We start from the raw sequence: 18,319 nt of genomic DNA on the forward strand, positions 1-18,319 counted from the left end.
AACAGAGGACCCAGATCCAAAATTTTGGGGGGCGTTCTTACCCGCTTTCTATATGGAGCCATGTCCAACCCTACAACTAGTTGAACATACCAAGCAACCTTTCTCTAAATACCGGACACATACGCGGGCTTCGAGGAAAAAAAGCCCGAGTGGCAATTACGCATGACCTATACTTAATAGGGTGAGGATGTCCTATGATACTACGAATCATATCCTCCCAACCATAGGACTGCCCTCTTGATACGTGAGGGCTTCAAAGCCGATCCGACCCACCGATGTTGTCATTTTCTTTTAATCATGGTTTTTTAATGCATTTTTAGCACCAGAGTGATGGATCGCGGTAGTCAAGGGATTCCCAAATTGCCAAGTCAATGTTGGGACGTCTCAGCCTTTGCAACCACACCCGCTTTTACGTTACCCTCTAGAGCTGTGTCCGGACACCCAGACAACAACCTCCGTTTTGCCAAATCGCTACACTAATGGTATTTCTCCAACAACTGCACACCGAGAGGGTCGTTGGAGAAGGTGTCACGGACAGCAGTAACTGCCCTACGGGAGTCGGGGCTGGCTGTATAAGCACAGCCTTCATCGACTTGAATCACCTCAAGACGTGCCAAGTAGCACTTTTCCGCCATGTGGAGCGGCCATGAACGTAAAGACGAAGCGAAAACAGTCGTACTCGACCCAAGTTCAGGGATTTATTCTGTAAAACTATGTTGAAGTAAAGTAGTTCGTTGCTAGCTCTATAAAGTATTTAATAGTAGAGTAGTTAGCCCTTTATAAACATGTACATCGTAAAGACAACCTGTTATACAAATTTATATTCCCTGGTTAATAAAATTTGTCAGAAGAGAAAACAAATATTATATGCAATGTTAGTTATTATTTGTATATAAAGATAAAAGAACTATTATATTCCGGAACTCTGTGAGTGCAAAATGGAAAAAATGAGCAATATATCAAAACTTTTTTTGCCCTCCTTCATCGCGAACGGATTGCGCCCCGGCCGGATTTGCATTGCGACGAAGTCTGCGATAAAAAAAACTGACGAAGCCTAATTGATTCATCAATTAGTATGTTAATATTTCCAGGATAATTGTTTTAACTGCGGTCGGGGCGAGAGGGCATAGGTTTTTAAGCCCACGGCGGGATGGCGGGTCGTTAGGCTTTATGCCGCTAATACTTATTATGCTGCCTTTTCAAAGAGATTTCTTTGGATTAAATTTCCAATCTTCGTTATTTTCCAGTTCGTTATACTACGAGGATGGATATTGATTATTATCAATCCAAAATCAAAATTAGATCAAAGAAAAAACTTGTAAACAAAAAAATTACTAAGTTGCTATATATAAAATTATATGTGCACATAGTTTAAACGTATATATCGCAAATTACACATTAATTTTATTACAAAAAACATCAATTAAGTAATAGTTGGTGTATTTATTGCACTAAAAGATGGCTAAAATTTGAATTGAACTTCATAAATTGTAATTTCAAAAGCTGACCAATGCACCATTAAAGAGTTATGGCTTTATCATCAAATACAATACCCAGAGGGTCAAAACCGCATATGCAATACATTGCAACTTCAATTGACCAAAGGGATAAAACAGGAAATCGAATCCCTGTTGACTTTTCCCTGTTCCATGCATAATAACTCTTTTTATGGCATCGTTTTATTAAACTTTAATTCCAATAGAAAAGGGAATTTTTCTATCGATCGAAATATACGGCAAACTTGGACTTGATGAGAATGTAATATCGGATTTGTTCATTTCTTTAACTTGGTCTTATAACATGTCGCATGTTTTATGTCGGTAACTGAAGTCATTCGTTGCCTTTTGCCTATTTTGGATTAAACTGTCTCCGGGACGCATGGGAGAATTACCGTGGAACCCGACGGATAATCTACCCATACACAAGGGTATTTTAGATAACATGAAATTTATGCGCGGTCAACGCTCCACACCGTGCAGATACTCAGGGATTGAGAAATAGGTTTCTGATAGGGCCAACACATTGCAGTAAAATAATTTTGTACAGAATCACTGATGTACCAAATGGTCTCTATTACATAGACAGCATAAAATTAAAGAGTTATCCGGAAAAACGACCTCGTCGCTCCAAGTAGATTTGTGAAAAACGAAGGAATGAAGTTTTCGCACTTGTATAAATTGAGAAAATACTGATGTTGGATGTTTTCTCTTTCGTTTCGGAATATGAAAGTCTAATAAAACCGCAAGGTAAAGTAAGTATGAAGCAGGGTCTACAGAAAATCAAACAGCAAAACGTCGATCAACCATCAACAGGTCATCGATTTTTTCACATTAAGAACACCCCATTCCTGGACATACAGGGAAAAGAAGAAGAAAAGAAGCGATGGTAAAAAATGGCACACATACAAGACCATACAGACGCGATACTGTGCTATACCACCTAAAAATCGATAGTTTAACCTTTATTGACAAGCATCGATGATCTAATATCAATAAAGAAAAGCATTGACAGTTAAATATTGCTCATCAGCAAAACCACCCTGATGCCCAACCTAATTCCATCGGCCTAAATAGCCAAAGAACAATGTTTCGATAAATCGAACATCACAGCAACGCACTGATAATATAATATTATCTAACATCAACAGCATAAAATTAATTGCCAACCATCGGCCTGCAAAATTATAAAGAAACCCTTCATCAAATCATCCTTGGTCAAGAACATCAACAGAACCACTCCGTTGCTTTAATTATATGGTACACGAGAAGCCAAAGATCGATGTTTCGATATTACTGAGCACGAAAGCACATCGACGATCAAACATAATCCACAAAAGACTGGTCGAAATTAATAAAAAGTAACGTTCATCATTATGGATTACCCAACATCAGAAAAGCACCGATTGTCAAACCTCAATGTTCGGATCCCATCAAACATCAACACCATATTAACCATAAAAAAATACATAAACGGCAAACCATCGATGATCAAACACCTTCGATCGTCAAAGGCTGTCGATCATCGAACAACAGAAGAAAATAGCATTAATGGTAAATAACAGAACCACTATTTCTTTATTTCTATGAAAACGTAAGAGCAAAATCTCAATGTTTGAACCCGATCAGGCATCAAGGGCTAAACACAGAACAACTACAAATCATCAATGGTCAAACTTCCGAAGAGGAAAAAGTCGTTGCTCAAATTGCACCTAAATAACACAAAATTCATGGGCATACACCGCATACCAGCAAAAAAATGCACAAAAAAATATTAATTGCCAAACATCGATAAGCAAACATTGAAAGGCAAAGCGTAAACCATGGCCATCAGCAAACCTACAGTGCTAAGTCCATGGAAACTCAACAGCAAAGCATCGATGTCCGAATCAAGGTGAAACACATAACATCAACAACAAACAATCGATAGACGATTATTGATGAACAATTATCGGTAATCAAAGAATCTAGAAGAAAGATTCAACATAGACATGAACAGCACACCTTTGTATGGACATACGAATATCAGCAGGAAACCATCGATTGTGTAACACCGATCTACATCTTAATCAACATGACTACATTCATACTTTAATTCTAACGAATTTCGATATGGATGATCACACTCATCAACAGCATAATTTTACGCACCCAATCCATTCTCAGCTTTTGTATTTTTCAAATTCTTTGTCAACAAAAAGCCTGCAACTAAAAGCCCACAGCATCCTTTTGACGTTGAGGCTAAATTTCACGCTCCGTTGGATTTCTATTTTCTTTCCATGGCTCGCCTTGGCAATTAGCTTTTTGTTCCTCACTCCCGGCAACTTTTTAACGCAGTTTAAACAGTTCCTGGGTGGGTCCTGCCGTTTAATTTCAAAATTTTTAATAGATTTTGACTTAGAAACGTGGGATTTGAACTGTTCTGAGGTGATAAAGAAAATATTTTCCAAAATTACCGTTAAAATTGGATTCAAGATTTTCGCACTGTAGTAATTTTAAATAAATATCCATTTCCCTCCCTGCTGTATTTATATTGAAATGAGTTATAGAAGCGAAATATAAAATTCGTGGGCTTTATTTCTCCCGGATATAACAGTTCGAACGGCCGAAGCCCCTTGCCGTTGACCTAGAAGCCCGTGAAACCCTAGGATCGATGGAAAAGCAACTTAGCGAGTCCTTTGTCCGCTGATCCTTTAATTTGACCGCCCAAAAGGGAAGATCACTGATTACAACCCACTCGAGAGAAATAGGGCCCCTTGCTACAGCTTTTCACTTAAGCCCCTTTTTCGTTCGAAACCGAAGGTCAAGCGTCATACGGACCGGAAACAAACTTAAAAATACAAAGGGAATATATTCAAGTATGATGTTTGTTAAAGAATTTAAATTTGTAAATTTCTGATTTATAAAACTTCAAGATGTACTATCAATTAAAAATAATCGATACTATGTGTAAAAATTTATTTTTAAGTGAATGAGACCCATAAGGGCTGTTTATTACACTGTAAAATATAAGTACAGTTTTTTACTGTAGTTTTGATTCACTCATCACTTATAAACTAAATCCTACGCACTTGTATATTACCGGTGCCGTCTAGATCGACATGCAAAAGTTATTCAACACTGAAGGAAGTGTAAGAGGTTACAAAACCTCCCGTCTTTACATTATAACAGATGCAACATAATGATCTCATATGTACATCATATATAAATAGATTTCTCGTTGACAACTGCCTCTATATTATAAATTAAAAATCGATTTTTTCCATCTTTCATAGATAATTTATATAGCATCATTTCTGTTAATTAGATGTTATTCATTTTAAAATATAAACATACTTCGAAAAAGATTAATAAAAACCTCGCTAAGGGAAATATCGATACCGTCTAATATATATAATTAACTGAAACATCGATATTGATTAATACGAAATATCGATATTCTAAACAGATTTCTTGTTGACAACTGTTTCTATAATATCATCAAGATCTAAATATCGATTCAAAAAATCGATTTTTTTCCGATCTCTCATAGCTAAGTTATATAGCAACATTTCTGTTAATTAGGTGTTTCATTCATTTTAAAATATAAACATAGTTCGAAAAAGATCAATAAAAACCTCGCTAAGGGAAATATCGATACCGTCTAATGTATATAATTAACTGAAACAATGATATTGATTAATACAAAATATCGATATTCTAAACAGATTTCTTGTTGACAACTGTTTCTATAATATCATCAAGACCTACATATCGATTCAAAAAATTGATTTTTTTTCTTCTTTCATAGATAATTTATATAGCAACATTTCTGTTAATTAGGTGTTTCATTCATCTTAAAATATAAACATAGTTCGAAAAAGATCAATAAAAACCTCGCTAAGGGGAATATCGATACCATCTATTGTATATAATTAACTGAAAAATCGATATTGATTAATACGAAATATCGATATCCTAAATAGATTTCTGGTTAACAACTGTCTCTATATTATCATCAAAACCTACATATCGATCCAAAAAATCGATTTTTTCCCCAATCTTTCATAGATAATTTATATAGCAACATTTCCGTTAATCCGTAAATTACACGTAGATACGAAAATCGATAGTGTTACTGTCAATCTGCCTTTATTATATATTTTCATATAATTTATAGTGTTCCACTGCGGGAGACACAGTATCTCAAAAACCAATAACGGTTTTAAATGATTGATCCAAAGAACGTTATGGAAAACATCGATACAAAATATGTATGTATATGAATATATCACATGATATATAACACATATCTAGTACCGTACAACCAACTCAAATATAATCAATGCTTGGTAATTTTTAATTGAATCAATCGATATAGTGGTATAAATGATGAATAACTAGTAAACTTGGCTTTAAGGTCCAAATGTGAGTGTTCGGGTCCAGAAGGACACGTTATGAAGGCAGACAAAAACTAACGTCGAATGTAAGCTGATCTCCATACAATCATCCTCAAAAAAGAAAGAACACTTAAAAATCTCTTATACAGCTGGAAGATACATAACCGGTCAAAATTAGAGAAAGTTGAAATTTTGATACATCGATCAACAAAACTTTTAAAAATGATCGTTAAATCGTTGTATTCTCTCAGTTCAGAGACTGTTTTCAAATAAGGGAAAGTGTTAAAACGTCCACATTTTTCTTTTCGAGTAGGGACACACCGTCAGGTCGTACACTTAGAAATCGGCCACGAAGTCTCAAGGGCAATCCGAAGTTGTAGGAGTTACTGTCGTCGGGGCAAACTTCGAAGTGGCCCTCTCCCCGGCCCGCGATACTTTTCCGATTCTACCCCCGATGAACAAAAAGGGCGGGTCGCCTGATTCAACCGGACTGAATTATTGCCATTGAGTTGTTAATTTGGCGCGGTATAATTGGAATTGGAAAGTTTCGGGCCCGAATTCAGTACTTATACTGTCAACAGCCGTTGACCTCTGAGGGAGTTGAATTTAAATGAATGAATTATTCATGTTTATCGATTTAAATTGTACATTCGGAATTATAAAAGAAAGGTGGTACTCGAAACAATGTTTCCTAAGGGTAATTGTAAGTTTACTGTAACAAACACTGGTGAATAAAGCCATAAAGCTGCCAGAAGGAGTTCGATTTAAAAAGTAAATAATGATAAAAAAAATGAACTTTGTTTACCTTAAATAAAACGCCAGAGATTTCTCATATTTTGAAAAGAATAAATTAAAATCCTCACCTGAAAAATAAAAATATGTAAGTACACTTTAATAAAAATTATGGTTGTAATTAAAATAAATCTAAAAATTAGGCGGTTTCTTGGGACGCGTACAAAATGTATATAAATCTCGGGTGTAAAAGGAGGCATTTTATATTTTACAAACTCGTTAAAATAAAGTAATTTCACAATTTCCCGTTTGCGGGGGAGGGAAGGGTAATAAGATTTTCTTATTAATATTATGAAGGAATTTTAAATTTAATTAAGCAGCCTTAAACTTTTTCAGCGCTCCATGTTACGCGACGGCAATTTAAACTCCATTTCATTTTAAGAGTCGTCTTTCCTTGACGTTTAAAAGAAGAAAAAAAGAGTTGGTCTCTTAAATCCTTTAAATCCCATCTATTTGTTTTTTTCTTTGTGGCAATTTCGCTTCAAGAATATAGAAATTTATATAACTTTACAGCCTTAATGGTTAATTTAGTATTAAAATGACTTTTTTTTTGTAAAAAGCTAATCAGGAGGGGGAAAATGTAAATATCTGACAAATTATTACAGCAGACCTACTGCTAAGGCGATTTCGGGATTTTAGCACTTTCAACCACCATCAGAAAGAAAAAACCACTCTCATCATTCAATGAAAAATATAGCTTTATTCCTCTCCTCGACTATGATGTGCCACATAAATTAAAGTAAGGAAAGAATTATTACGCTCGTCTAAAATAAAAGTTACTCGACGAGGGAAAAATGTTCATCCGAAAAGAACCAGTTTCAGTTTTCACTTATACCTCACACTCGGTTATAGTTATATCTTGTCGAAAAGAAGGTTGTTAGTTATATCAAACTGTTTTTCTTTTTAATTTCTTTAATTTTCTAATATCTCTTTTTAAATCTTTTTAAACTTTACTCCTTGGCATTTTTAATTTTTCATGTTCACAATCTTCTAAGATGAAGAAAAATTTTACTCAACGGGTAGGTAAAACAAAAATGTATTTAATGAAATTATAACTAGGGATAATTTAGCGCTAATTTGAGTGGTACATTTTCTTAGGGAAAAAAAGAGGGGTGAAAACTTAGTCCTACCATCCGCGCATGAAGATGAAACCCTTGCCGAGGAGAACAATAAAGACAAACGGCGTGTAATCGTAATCATGGTCATGATCATTACGTTTCTGTTTTACAACCCATTAGCGCATTATGCAGCCGTCTGACAAACGTCCTATTTGGTGAATAATCGCTTCTCTATATGGGAAAGATGCGTAAAAAATATTGTGCGCATTTTAAGTTCAGTGTGAAGTACATACAACGGTTGAAGACCAGCGCGTTATTACTCAATACAATAGTGTTATTATTTAATCGTAATGTATGTTAACAGCTGAGAAAATGTATATACAATTATTCAGGAATGAAGAGAGAGAAAAAATAGACATATATGTGAACGACATTCTTGAAAACTTGTAAATACTTTTGTAAATACTTGTAAATAAAAAATTACTTTCAGTAAGCACACGAGAGTCAAGACTTGGTACTTTTCTATATACAGGGTATTCGGCTACTCGTGTTACAAACTTTGCCAGTAGAATCTACGTTCAAAATGGCACCGCAAAGTCCTAATTAGCTATGGTCCGAATCTTAAGTTTTGGAGTTTTTCCCCTTTTTCTGATTTTTGAAATTATCACGACCTGACTTCAAATAAACAATCATAACTCCAAAACTGAAAGGTTTTGGACAAATCGGTGATAAAATTGAAAACAACGTTAAATTTCCAATGAGATGTGATCATTACTAAACTTGTAAACGTTGGTCAAATAAGTGTTTTAGTAGCGAGAAATTTGAAAAAAAGTGGTGGTGGCAAAACATTTGGTACTTTGATAAATATTCAACACCGGTCGAGAGTAAGCGCTGTCAAAACAATGTTTTGTTTTGTTCTGATAAAATTCCTATGAAAGGAAAAACAAAATTCATTCTATAGCAGGGGCTGTCAAAGCTTTTGATACCTTTCGATAAAAAATTTGGCAAAATGCTGTCAAACCGCTGGCAAAATCTTTTATATTTTTCGATTAGAGTTGAGGGAAAGGAGTACGAGATCTGGGCGTTGCCAAAAATTTTGATATTTTTCTATAAAAATTCTAAGAAAGAGAAAAGCAAATACGCTCTTGAGCAGATGCTGGCAAAACCTTTCATATCTTTAATAAAAATTCATCGAAATGAGTTCGATGGCGGGCGCTGAGAAAACGTTTCGTAAATATATCGATAAAAATTCAACGAAATACATTCGAGGGCAGACACTGCTGCCGTGTAGGCTCACAAAACTACCAATTCCCCCATGAGGCGATATTCCTCCGACTTGTAAAAAGAAAATCGTTTATGACTTGTAAGCCAGACGGTGAAAAGGGCCGAGGATGGGGTTCTAACCGACTTATTGTCGAGGCTGAGGGATAAGTCACAACGGACTTTATCGGATTTTCAGACCGAACCCCCCCCCCCGGCCAATCTTATCGCATTATAACTCCGTTCTTAATTATCGGAGGAAAAACGTGGTTTTGTTTTTCTCTCGCAGGACTTTTTCCCGGCTCTTCCCTTCATTACTGGCAATCTCGAATGTCAAAAGTAAATTCTCCTCACGAATCGAATCTTAGAATCGCATCGGAACACCCAAGGCCCCTGTTACACGCTTTGTACTATTGTCCTTTATTAATTTAAATATACACATAGAAGAAAATAGAAATTTGAATTATTAAAAGGTTAATACGGCACCAGTAAAGTCAGAAATGTTAAAAAACGACAGATACTGCATAAGACATAACTAGGATAAACGTGAGAGACAACAAGCGGACATCCACTGAACACGACTAAATGGAGAAACTCGTTTGGCCAGAATGATTCGACACTAAAAAGCTACTCCTACATTGTCGCTTAATGGGTAGAACCCAACCTTTTTGAACTCTGAAACAGACGTGTTCGCGAGAGACAACAGGCAGACATCCACTGAACATGACTAAATGACGAAACGCGCCTTAAGTACAAAGTAGCGATAGTAGGCTAGAATGATCGAAAACATTTTCCACAGTTATCGATATTTGATTCACATCTCAGGTTCTATTAGCTTGGTCTAGTCTGAATAAACAGTTTATAACAAAAGAATATGATCGATCTACTGTTAAATTTGAAAATTACTACAAAAAACTATTTCCATATGAAGAACCGTCACCCGGCCGATATACTCTGAAGATGGCTTACCGTCCAAACGCAACGGTATAATCAGTATAAATAAACAAACCAGAATAGATTATGAGACGATCAATCTATTACGAAATTCATAAACTGGCCCCAAACATTCAACCTTCATCACACTCTACGTCAAAGAGAAACACGAGGGATAACGGGCAGACATGCATTCAAAAAAGCATATTGACAAAACTAGCGTTCATAAGTAAACCAGAATGATCAGAAACGACCAGATTACACGTACAGTTCTCACATGTTTTATTGATACTTCAGTTAAAGTATGAATGTTCTCCATCATAATAACTTATTCTTCTCATTGATGACAAGGCTGTAACACCTACCCAAGGCGAACATTTTTTTATTCACTACTTGATTGATTGACGAGAGATGGTTTAAAAACGGAAAAATTGACAGATTTGAACAATGGTCTCATCATTGTTAGAAGGAAGCTTAAGGACTTAAAAAAGATGATTAGAAGGAAATTCAACTCCGGTGCGTCGTTTTATTTGCCTAAAGTGTTATCAGAGAAGGGGGCTCTTACGGTTGAAAAAAAAATTCAAAATGCGGGATGTACCCCAGGGTGATGACCCCGGGCCATGTCGTATTGATCCCTAGAGCCTTAAGGTAATAGATATCCGATGTAATTTAATATACCCACCCCGCCGCAGGTTTTTAAAACGAAAATTAGAAAAAAATTTCATCGTGGCAAATTTAATAACACCCTCATCCCTCTGTACAACACGGGGCCAGACATTACTTTAAATTAATGCCCGGCACGAGTCCCGACCTTTCATTCTGTATTAGCGTTTGAAACAATGCCAGACAGCATTTGGTCCGTTTGTTCCCATTAATTAAGAAACTCATAACTAAGCCATCCTGACTCTGGAGACATTTTGTCCAGCTTCATTTAAAAATCTCGACAATGAGTTCTATTAGATTTAAGTTTATGATACATTTTCTTATTTCATATATCCAACACAAGAGTACTAAAATATTTTTAAAAATGTTTTTACATTACATAGATAAACAATAACATGACGTCTCGCCTAGATAAAGCCGGAAAAACAAACAAACCATAGATCCAGGACAGGAGGATTTCGGCCGCATACAATATAAATGTATTTTTCCTAAAAGCAATACGATTAAAAACAAGGATATGTATAGGGCGAGCGTGCTCTCCTGGTGGTAGGTCCGTATACATTATTCCTCCTCCATTGTGTTGTTATATCCCAGGAGATACTTTTTTCAAGCTTCAAAATTTCGTAAAACACGTCGAAACTTTTCGTATACTGATATAAAAATATAATAGTACAAAAAGTTGTACTGTGTCTAAGTTGGAAAAGATATGGAATAATTTTTCCTTTATAGTTTTTTTCCTGAAAAACACGGAGGTGAATTGCATTGTAAACAGTTTTTCTTTTCTTTAGAATTAGAATTTTCACCCATCTCGCCCACTTTTATTCTTGTGTTCATTTTCAAATTCGACCCGTGAAACAAAAGCGAAGCTGGCGGAGGCCTATTTTAAACCGAGACCGCCGTTGGAATTTATTTTGGAAAGGTTCCTACAACAATACAATTGTCAAGATGGCTCTTTACAATTGTTGGGGTCCCGGCCAAAGTTTTATTTTCACTTTGTCCAACGGGAAGAAAGGGAATTGTGGAATTTCAACGTTCGGACTGACAAGACGACCGACGCGACGTCCGGCTCATCCGCACAAGGAGATACGTCTTAAAATGCCTCGAAATCGGGCTGTTTGCCGAAAAAATAGACCGGAATATCGATGGTATGCAGGTGGTATATTGTAGGAAGGATAGACAAGTACAAATATAAGTAGGGAGGTAAGTAAAACATTTTCTTAAAAGAAGATCTGACTTCCAGAATCAAGTTTAAATAAACCCTGACAGTTCGATACATACGGCTAACTGTCCAAATAGAAACCAATCGAATCTATACAGCAAGTAAACTGGTAAAAAGATAATTCGGTAAGAAAGTTTGTAGGACGGAAAACAAAAAGTTCTTATCACCAGACAGCTATAGCTAATAGAAAAAATAACTATGCAAATAGCCGGAAAAATAGATGGATGTATAGATAAGAAGATAGATATACCGAGTAAACTGGTGGAGAAAGTAGTAAGGTAAGACATACTTCTAATAAATAATATACACAACTATAGAAATGAACAGAGATTTCGAAGAAAATTAGGTGTGTGGATAGATGTACAGTGTAGGCAAATAAAAAGATAGTTACGAGCTTAAAAGACTAATTGGCAGATTGATAGTTAAATATGACTAAATATTTCGATAAATACATATGATGTTATTTTACAAATAGACATCAAAATATTATAAAGCAGTAGAAAGGTATTTAGACAGGTATACAGCGTAGAAGATTGGTGTTTTATTAACATCCTCAAAAGTTATTATGCCGGATCAGACGCCCGAATCTGGACAAAAGGTCTGACAAGTGACTTTGCTTGCGAAATGGGAGTCAAACAAGGTTGCTTACTCAGTCCGGTCCTGTTCGCAATCTTCCTTAACGACCTGGAGGACGAACTATGCGGAAGGGTAATAATTAACGGACGAAAAATAAGGACACTAATGTTTGCAGACGACATAGTGTTGTTGGCCTCTACACCTGCATCGTTTCAACTCATGATAAGGGATTTAGAAGACTATTGCGACAAGTGAAACCTTAAATTGAATCTGCAGAAATCCCAAATTATGGTCTGTCGGCAGGGAGGCGGAAGACTTAAGAAAAACGAAAGATGGTTCTTCAAAAGTGAAAGAGTGGACTGCGTAAACTGCTAAAAATACCTTGGTATTAATTTCACTAAGTCCTTGAAGATGAAGCATCACTGCAGAGAGAAGGCCAGCAGCGCTAAGTACGCCGTTAATAGTCTGTGGCGCAAAATAATGACCAACAAGAAGATCCCACTAGAGAAAAATATGGTGATATTCAACAGCACCCTAGGGTCTGTAGTATGCTATGGTGCGCAGGTCTGGGGTTACTTATACTTGAAGGAAATATAAAATGTACAGAAATACTTCATCAAGAAACTGCCCTGCCTGCCAAGTACTACCCCAGACTACATCCTATATATTGAGTGCTCGGTCACACCACACTACAGTCACACTTTGAGCCTGCATTTGAAATATATAAGTAAAATACTGAATCACATACCTGACAGACTGACGCAGATTTTGGCCGACGTAGTAATAAATAAAGGCATATTATGGCACAATCAGCTGTCAGAGTTAGGTAGGCTGTACGGTGTACGAGTAAGTAGGGAAGAACTGAAGTCCTCTAATACCACGGACCTGATAAAAAAAAAATGGGAGGATAGCAAAAGGAAAGACCTGGTAACCCGCGCGAGAAACAGCTTACATCACACCTTGTACGCAAGACTGTATTTTCACTTAGGGCGAAACTACATGGAGTGCTCTGATATGACAGCCTATGACGTGTCTCTGGTCTTGAGGGCGAGGGGTGAATTACTTCAGCTGATCTGCCAACCGTGGAGACTGTACCGCGCCATCATTTGCCCCTTATGTAACCTCAACGTCCCGGAGGACACTCTCCACTTCATGGGAGTGTGCTCCGTTCTGAGAGAGTTCCGCCAAAGGTACTTTGGGAAACTGAAGCTGGATGTAGAAGAAGTCATTGCAATCCTCAACGGAAGGGATAACTGGAGGAAGCTGGTGGTGTATATATTACACAGGGCGGGCGACCAAGCTGGTGGTGTACCTCACTCACTCCCTGCGGTACCGAAAATACCTGGTTGACCAATTCAATTTTTAAAATCAAAGTTCATTCTAAAGATACAAAAATAGGGATTCATTCAAGATTCAAAAATTGATAAAGCAACTCGACAGACGGCTAAGGCCATTGTCAATTTAGCTTTTTCTTTGGAAATGTAAAGTTAATGTAAATACTTTGTGTAAATAAAGCCTTTATTCATTCATTCATTCATTCAAGATTAGTGTTGATTGGTAGTCAATTACAAACTATTCTTCCTTCTATACTTCCTAAAATCCAACGAAAAAGCTGGTTAAAATAGAAATACAAATGACTAGACAGTTGTCACTATATATATTTGTAGGGGGTAGAAAGATAAACAGTGAGGTAGGTAGGTGTGCAGGTAGGTAGATAGCAATAAAAGTTTCCTAAAAGGTGAAACATGCGGGCTAATTAAAATTTAAATATGACCAAACAGTTTTGTTAAAATTTATTCTTTACAAACTTCTATAGTATATGCCTGATAAACTACCGTACTGAGTATTTAAAAAGATATATAGGGTATATACATCGGTATGCAGTGTACGCTATATCTAAAATACACGGAATGGTACCATTGACAGTTATACATTTAAAAAATAAACAGACAGGCTGATTAAATTTAAATACGACCAAATACTTTTATAAATACATATGAAACATTACTGTACAAATATAGAACACAGATCTACAGATAAATAGGTTGGAATGTAGATATAAAATATTACCAAAATGTGAACAGACAAGCTGATTAACACTATGTCCAAGTGATTGTTTGATAAATACACAATGGATGACTAGCCAGGTAATGGATAGATTTACGAGGTAGACTGTAAGAAATAGTAGGGTGGAAGTAGGTTCGTACGTGAACAAATAGTAATAAAAACGTCCTGAAAAAAACTAGCCGTTGATTAAAGGCTAAATATAACCGAATAATATTTTGATAAATACATGATGAATGATTATTTAGCTAATAGATAGATATACAGGGTAGAATGTAGCAAGATAAGGAGGGAGGAAGGTAGGCTCGCAGGTGGACATATTGTTATGAACATTTCCTAAAACATTAATAGACAGGTTGAGTTTTCTAAATATAAATGACTACTGCAAAATTAGACATCACATATCAGTAGATAAATAGGTATTTGCAAAGATATACAGTGTATAGACGAAAGATTAATAAGTAGATAGATACAAAATAATTCCAAAAAGCGAAAAGGTAGGCTAAATAAACGTTTATGAGCATATATTTTGATAAAAGTTCTATAAATGTGAATGATGCAAACCTCACTGTACGAATAGCAAACATCACAGATTCATAGATCGAACGATAAACATATTTATTTATTTAGAACGTTATACAGGATATAATGGAATATTAAAAGTAGTTATTTTTTCTATGTAAGGTTGATATAAAAAAGTCAGTGTCACGAGCGGGATTCGAACCCACGACCTTCGGCTAACTACGCCGCTACTCTACCACTTGAGCTGTCGTGACTTCGATCCTCTCGGACACCAACTCTCCATCTAAACCTACAACCGTTCGAATTTTCCCATTTTTGCCATTTCCAATTTTTTTATCCCAACCTTACATAGAAAGAATAATTAATTGAAAGAAGTAACTTGGTTAATTGACCACTAAAACGTAAATGGATTAATAATTAGGTATGGAGGTAGATATAAAATTTCTAAGTTAAAGTTAAACTATGTCCAAGTGATTGTTTGATAAATACACAATGGATGACTAGTTACCTAAAACTAAGCAAAAACTAACAGAAAAACAGATTGAAGGTTAAATAGGATCAAATGTGATATTATGTATATATAAATAGGATTATGAATGACTAGATAGGTATGCAGCGTACTCTGTAAGAAAGAAAAATAGCGGTAGTTACGATCTTAGGTAAATATATTTAAACTCTTCGTAAAGACGTTGGCAGGCGGATTAGTTGAATATATCTAAACAGTTCGGTATATACGATACACTCCTGCAAAAATATGCATCAAAGGATAAATATATGGCTAGATTACTGAATAGAATGAACATAGGATTACTATCCAATTTCTAAGCCCATCATCATTAATTTCTGCAGTCTCATTCTTGCTGAACCGGCTGAGTGCACCGACTACCAGAACAACATCCATCATCAAATCTCTGTATGTCTGGACTGAACCCTCTGCTCGTCAATAGATCATCCATAATAATTTCCGTTGGTACGGAGTTAGTTATACTAATTATAAGTCCAGAAATACTTTAATTTGACATGAATTAATTTTACACAAACTTGGTTATTTGTTTTATTAATGGTAATATTTTTCCAGCAATGTGTGTATTATAAGTAGAGTTAGTTTTCGAAATAATTGAAACAAAGCGAGAGAGTTCTTTTGTAAAATACCGTTTAAAAAAAATACGTTTTCCTAATTAAAGCGATCAAGTGTACAACAGAGTATTTCTACTTACAATTGTACAATATTGCGGCGAGCAATAAAAAGTGAAAGGGAGACCTTTTTGTTCCGTATTGCAATTAATGTTTAATGGCTTAATTTAAAAAGTTGGCTGAGGTCTAAAGCCCTTATTATACACCCTCTGAAATGGCCTTCCTTGGCATTTTTAAAAAAAATAGTATTATTTCACCCCAATGCTTAATAATGAAAATACTTTTCTTTTACATTCACGTTTAACTTTGATTTGGGATTAATACAGATAAATTATCAGATTGATGTTTAAATTAAACGTTAAAGCGATATGATAAACGTCATAATCAATGAATAACCGTGAAGATTTGGCTTAATTGCAAATAATTTATTAATGACAATTGATTTATAATGCCAATAAATTGGGCTAATAGAAAAACATTTTCGTCAACATGACAATAAACATTATTTTGTAGATTGGGACGAATTAACAGCTATTATATACTCAACAAATAGTAGTTAAGGTACAATAAGCAGAAACAAAGAATAAAATGAATAAATAAGCATATATAGATAGGTTCTAGGAACTAACTGCGGAAAATTTATAATAATTGGTGCGGTAATAATGATAAATCATTGTTGGTAATAATGGTACATAATAGTTCAGATAAGTTAATGTTAGGAACGGTAAGTTGATTGTTTTCAATTTTATCATTGATTTCCTTGTACTTAAGAGTTAGAAACTTTGCAGTCTTCGGGGACGGTGCAAAGCGGGAAAGCCTTGTGTCGACCTTGTGCCGTGAGATGGAGAGGAGTCGCATCAATCATCAATCATAAGGGAGCCGGGAGCAGTCGAGCGGGTCCGCCTACTACCCTGGCCCTGGACGGGAACCGACGTCGATCTTCTCTACTACCGGTTCGGAAACCTGGGGCCATCGTCAGCTGATTTCGAGGACAACACGTGTTTTAAGACAGGGAACTCGAACCTGTCGGACGGGTTTTTCGGGCCGGGGCTTCGCTGCAGCCGCGATTCAAGGAAGCGCCGAGTGGACCGAAGAGATCTGGTTGGAGGACCGAAACAGCTGGCGAGACGCAGTAAACATAGGCTTTCATTAATTTGCTTTATAATCCATGATGATCAGTATCGCATCATTGATAACCATTAGTCGATAAAGTGCAATTTGTTCCAACATTGAATACGCCACAAAGATTAATTCTAAAGTCAACAGATCTAAATTACACATTCTGCTGCAAACCAAATGGACACAACTTTTTACTGTGACGAATTGGTTGTTTCCATTCATTTTTCGATCTTCTGAAAGAACCAAACAAGCAGCATAAGCAACCAGCATTGTTCTAAGTCAAAAGAACCTAAATATTTCCTCAGTAAAATACAAATTTATTACATCTTTCATAATTAGCGTAAAACAACACAATATTTTCATATAGAACTAATATAAATGATGACTTTTTCTGGGTCCTTTATTCTACTATTATAGGCGTTTACGCTGCGATCTTGGGTTTCACGCCATCTTCATTGAGTAATTTTTAAATATGTGAAGCCGATAGCTAGTCATTGAAAATATGTGGAATCGCGTCTTACAAACCGAATCAGGAACGAGGCGAATTTTGGCGAACGAGTATGAAAAACAAACCAGAATATTTTCAGGAATGTAGGAAAAAATTTACAAAACAGTGACAATAACGACATATGCTGAATATCGGCGAAACGCATCTAACATATTAAAACAAGCGCAGTCTTGAAGTCGCAGGTAGGTTAAATTATCCTCATGTAAACAGAACTTAAGACTTTTGACTCTTTAACAGAGATGGGCACGAGAGACAATAGATATCGACTCAAAAGGTATAGTATGAGGAAACGCATCTGGGTAAAAAAATGGATGAAAATCTAAGGATGATCGGTCTCGTAGACTTTACATATAATTACAGACATTAACTTTTTTTTCGCGACAGCAATATACAAACTACCACTGAATATGGCTGTATGAAGAAACGCATCTGGATGAAAGAAATCTGGGGAAATAAAGAGCGAAACCGTGCTAGGATACATCTGTACGTGTCATAGTACATCAAACTAAACTTATAAATATAACTCGCGTCTTACGACTTTTTTAACAGAGATGAGCACGAGTGAAAGTTTTATTTAATAGAAACCATTAAAAAAA

The 18,319-nt window shown here is 35.8% G+C and overlaps 1 protein-coding gene across 23 annotated transcripts in view; it reads right to left on the minus strand.

Annotated features, from left to right (window-relative positions):
- LOC106661379 (RNA-binding protein Musashi homolog Rbp6) overlaps positions 1-18,319 on the minus strand; it is an 892,072-nt gene that overhangs the window by 760,506 nt on the left and 113,247 nt on the right. The window lies entirely within an intron of this gene.

This window comes from Cimex lectularius, unplaced genomic scaffold (genome assembly GCF_000648675.2).
Source record: "Cimex lectularius strain Harlan isolate CLEC.00 unplaced genomic scaffold, Clec_2.1 scaffold68, whole genome shotgun sequence".
In the NCBI taxonomy this organism is placed as follows: Eukaryota; Metazoa; Arthropoda; class Insecta; order Hemiptera; family Cimicidae; genus Cimex; species Cimex lectularius.